Genomic DNA, 5604 nt, shown 5'->3' on the forward strand with positions numbered 1-5604 from the left:
CCCGAGAACGGAGTAGCGAACGAAACCAGTGACCAGAACGAGGGTACCAGAAGCGGGGATACTAAGACGGAGAAGCAGCGGAGTGTCAGGGAGCGAGGGACGGACGAGCGCTGCCGGAGAGCCGCGACCGAAAGGGTCGGACTAGAAGCGGGCCGAGACGTCCTCGCTGGAGCAAGGCTCAGCCTGACGGAAACTCCAGAACAGCTGCTCTCATAATAAAAACCCGCTTGTAGAAACTACCCAGCCTATTGTCTGTCTCCCTCTGTGGCCGAAACCTGTTACAGTGGCACCCAACGTGGGGCACAGAGGAGAGGCGGACCCGAAAACACCAGAGAACAGACAGGCGGGGGCATGGAGTCGCCCCTGGGACATGTGCTCGCCCACCTGGCGCAGCTGCAGGAGCAACAGGCGGCAATGGCACGAGCCAGCCACGACGCCCTGATGGACATGGCCCGCGTCCAGGCCGAGGACCGGGCGGACCTCCGGTCCATCATCCGCGACCGGGAGGGGTACGGGGACTACGGCGTGCCAGGGGGGACCCGAGTCCGGATGCTGCGGATGACGGAGGGGGACGACCCGGAGGCATATATAGAGACATTCGAGCAGGTGGCCCGGAGACAGCGATGGCCAGAAGACGAGTGGGCCCACCAGCTCCGGCCCCTGCTGATCGGGGAGGCGCAGCTCGCGCTGGCGGGTCTCCCGGCGGCCAGCCAGGCCGACTACCCGACAGTGGTCCGGGCCATCCGGGACCGGCTCGGGCTGAGCCCGGAAGAACACCGGCGCCGGCTCCGTGCCCTGACCCTGGAGCCCGGCGGGAGGCCGTTCCTGTACGCCCAGCAGGTGATGGACATGGCGCGACGGTGGTTGCTGCCCGAGGAGAGAACGACGGCGGAGCTGGTGGAGCAGGTCGCCCTGGAGAGATTCGTGACGGGCCTACCGGCGCGGACCGCGGCCTGGGTAGCCTACCACCGGCCCACCAACATCACCACCGCCATCGGGCTGGCCGAGAACCACCTGCCCTCTCCAGACGGGGGGGCGGCGGGAACCGCCGCGGTCCCGGTCCCAGCTCCCCGCCGCCATGGGGGGTTGGCCATTCGGACCGGACCCGTGGCGGCTCCACGGCGTGAGAGGCCGATGGCCGCTCCCCGGGGAGGGTGGCCGGAGGCAACGCAGGGGGGCGCGGCCGTGGCCTTCACCCCACAGAGAGCCCCACAGGCGGCAGAGGAGGGGTGCTGGCGGTGCGGCCAGCCTGGCCACCGCCGCCGGGACTGCCCAGCTATGGAGGTCGGCCGGGCTGTCCGCACCGCCGACGAGGTCACCCCTCCCCCGGATCCGAGCGAGGTGTACCGTATCCGGGTAAGGATGCAGCGGGGTACGCACGAGGCGCTGCTGGATTCGGGCTGCCTACAGTCTATGATCCACCAGCGCCTGGTGCGACCAGAGGCATTGGTAGGGGCATCGAGGGTGTCAATACTGTGTGTGCATGGGGATGTTCACGTATACCCGGTGGTCCCCATCGAGATCAAACATAATGGGAGAGAATATAGAGTCAAGGCGGCGGTTAGTCCGAGCCTCATGCACCCCTTAATCTTGGGTCTAGACTGGGCGGGATTCCCACGGGCAGTAGCGGGGACGACAGGGGTGCACGCACGACGGGCAGGGACCCGTGGGGCGGGCGCCGTGCTCTGCGCTGATGCGGGGGCGGCCGACGCTGACGAGGGGCAGGAGGAGGCAGGGGCAGAGGCACCGCCACCCGAGGTGCCGCTGCCGGTGTTTCCTCCGGTGGGAGATTTTCCCCTCGAACAGTCTCGTGACGCTACCCTACGCTCAGCCTACGACCAGGTGATGGTAATTGATGGTCCACGGGTACGGCCCGACGCGGCGCTCGCTCCCCCATACTTTACGTTGGTTAGGGACAGACTATATAGAGTGAGTCGTGACACTCGCAGGGAAGAGGACGTCACCCAGTTGCTGGTTCCCCGGGGCCGCCGGGAAGCGATATTCCAGGCGGCACATTATAACCCCATGGCGGGCCACCTAGGATATGACAAAACACTTAGTCGCATAATGGACCGATTCTACTGGCCGGGGATACGGGCGGAGGTGCGCCGGTGGTGCGCCGCCTGCCGCGAATGCCAGCTAGCCAACCCCCCGGCCGTCCCGCGGGCGCCGTTATACCCTCTCCCCCTGGTTGAGGCCCCGTTTGACCGTATTGGAATGGACATTATCGGCCCATTAGAGCGATGTGCACAGGGCTATCGGTTTGTGTTAGTGTTGATAGATTACGCAACCCGATACCCCGAGGCAATTCCCCTGCGCTCCATCTCCGCGAAGAGTGTGGCGCAGGCGTTGTTTCAGGTCATCTCCCGGGTGGGGATCCCGAAAGAGATCCTCACTGACCAAGGTACCAATTTTATGTCACGCACCCTCAAAGAGCTGTACGGATTATTGAATATTAAAGCGGTCCGGACGAGCGTGTACCACCCGGCCAGCGATGGTCTGTGCGAGCGGTTCAACCGGACGCTTAAATCAATGATCCGTAAGTTCGTTCACGAGGATAGTCAAAATTGGCACCAATGGCTAGCCCCCCTGTTGTTCGCGGTGCGGGAAGTCCCCCAGGCTTCCACGGGGTTTTCCCCATTCGAGCTCCTATATGGGCGCAAGCCTCGCGGCGTCCTGGACCTCATTAAAGAAAGCTGGGAGGAGGGGTCCAGCGACAGTAAAAACGAGATTCAATACGTCCTGGACCTGCGGGCAAAACTCCACACGTTAGGGGTTATATCACGGGAGCATTTGCACCAGGCCCAGGAACGACAGAAGCGCCTGTACGACAGGGGGTCTAAGCTGCGCATCTTCGCACCGGGAGACAGGGTCCTTGTACTACTGCCCACTTCCAGCTCGAAATTACTCGCCAAGTGGCAAGGGCCGTTCACGGTCACACGGCGGGTGGGGGAGGTGGACTATGAGGTGGTGCGTTCAGATCGGGGGGATAGCACGCAGATATATCACGTGAACCTTCTTAAAAAATGGACCGAGGCGATCCCGGTTGCGCTGGCTACGCTACTTCCCGAGAGGGATGAGTTCGGACCGGAGGTCCCAAAGTCTAAAATTGGTACCCCGGCCCACTTGGGAGACCATCTTTCGGCGGCCCAGCGAGCGGACGTGGCCGAGTTGCAACGGAGGTTCGCGGATGTGTTTTCCCCCCTACCCGGGCGCACCACGCTGATAGAACACCACATAGAGACGCCACCGGGCGTTACGGTGCGGACACGGCCGTATAGGCTGCCGGCTCACAAACGCGACGTGGTGAGCCGGGAGTTAGAAGCGATGCTGGAACTGGGCGTGGTAGAAGAGTCCCACAGTGATTGGTGCAGCCCTATCGTGCTGGTGACCAAGCGAGATGGGGCTGTGCGGTTCTGTGTGGACTACCGACGGGTGAACGCGGTGTCTAAATTCGATGCCTATCCAATGCCCAGGGTCGACGAGCTCTTGGACCGGCTTGGCGCGGCGAAATTCTATACGACCCTGGACTGTACGAAGGGATACTGGCAGATTCCGCTGTCGCCAGGGTCCCGCGAGAAAACGGCGTTCTCCACCCCGCGCGGTCTATACCAGTTCACCACGCTGCCGTTCGGGTTGTTCGGGGCCCCGGCTACGTTCCAGCGGCTCATGGATCGTATCCTTCGGCCGCACTCTGCATACGCAGCGGCCTACCTCGACGACATCGTGATCTACAGCGATACATGGCCGCAGCATATGCAGCGGGTAGCGGCCGTGCTGCAGTCGCTGGGGCGAGCGGGGCTCACGGCCAACCCAGCGAAGTGCGTGATCGGGCGGGGGGAGATCCGCTTTCTGGGGTACATCCTGGGCGGTGGGGAGGTGCGCCCGCAGGTAGATAAGACCGCTGCGGTCGCCGCCGCCCCGCAGCCCAGGAACCGGAAGGAAGTGAGGCGGTTCCTGGGACTGGCGGGCTATTACCGGCAATTCGTGCCGGGGTTCGCGGAGCTGGCCAGCCCCCTGACCGACCTCACCCGGAAGGGTGCCCCAGACCCGGTCCAGTGGTCGGAGCCGTGCCAGGTGGCGTTTGAAGGTATTAAAGCGGCTCTCTGTGGTAAAACTGTCCTGCATGCTCCGGATTTTAACATCCCTTTTTCCCTGCAGACGGACGCGTCGGATAGGGGGCTGGGAGCGGTGCTGACCCAGCAGGTGGAGGGAGCAGACCGTCCGGTGCTGTACCTGAGCCGCAAGTTATCAGAGCGAGAGGGCAGGTACAGCACGGTGGAGAAGGAGTGCCTGGCCATCCGGTGGGCGGTCGGCGCCCTCCGGTACTACCTGCTGGGGCGCGCGTTCACCCTCTACTCCGACCATGCTCCCCTCCAGTGGCTCCACCGTATGAAGGACTCTAACGCGAGGATCACACGCTGGTACCTCGCGCTACAGCCCTTCAATTTTGCGGTGGTGCACAGGCCGGGGACGCAGATGGTCGTGGCCGACTTCCTCTCCCGTGATGGGGGGGGGGGGAGTAGGCTGGCGGCCGGGCGCGCCCGGCCTTGATCTGGTGGTGGGGGTGTGTGGGGAACATGACGCGTTCCGACCGGCAGGGGGAGCTATAGGACAGTTGGTGAAGGGATGAGGTGTGATGTATTCACTGTTGCTATGGTTTTGTATACGCTATGCATCCTGGGTATTTAAGAGGCCATGTTTTCTGTGTGTTTGATCTAACGTGGGGCTCCACAGTAGAGAACAATAAATACTCAAGTTACCACCGTTGTCTGAGTCATACATGTTATACAGGTGAGGTTCATAGTCCTCAGGATATAACATAAATTGGCGACGAGGACGTCTGAATCCACGACGTGTGCGCGACCGGAAGAAGTTTCGGCGTGTGTTTTGCTCGGTTGCTGGGCTAGCTTCGTTAGCCACCAATGCTATTAGCCTGCACCCGGAGCAACGATAAAGTGCGTCCCGCTCGCTGTGTATGGAGCAGCAAGAGGAGGGGAGCGACCAAGATATCAAGGTACAGTTAAGGAAAAATAAGAAGATGGCTGGAATTATTGGTAATATTGGACCTTTTGATGAGAGTATTGAACAGTGGTCTAGCTATACAGAGCGCTTTGACTACTTCACCATAGCAAATGACATTGATGATGACAAGATAGTTCCAACATTCCTGACTATTATGGGCCCTAAGACATTCAATTTGTTACGTAACTTGCTACAGCCGACAAAGCCAGGTACCAAGACATATGAGGAAATAGTTGATATCCTAGCCCTCCATTTTTCACCGAAGCCTTTAGTTATTGCTGAGAGGTTTAGGTTCCACCGACGCAGCCAGGAAGAAGGCGAGTCTGTTACCCTGTATGTTGCAGCTTTACGGAAGCTAGCTGAACATTGTGATTTCAAACAAACATTAAATGACACATTGAGAGATCGTCTTGTGTGCGGTTTGAGTAATGAATCGGCACAAAAGGAGCTACTGACAGTCAGTGATCTGACGCTGGAGAAAGCTGTCAATATCAGTGTGACTATGGAAATGGCAGCAAAGGAAGCCCAGCAGTTACATACAACGAGCCGAGTGCATAAGGTCAGTAGTGAGGAGCAAAG

This window comes from Nansenia antarctica (genome assembly GCF_963989245.1).
Source record: "Nansenia antarctica genome assembly, chromosome: 14".
NCBI classification, from domain to species: Eukaryota; Metazoa; Chordata; class Actinopteri; order Argentiniformes; family Microstomatidae; genus Nansenia; species Nansenia antarctica.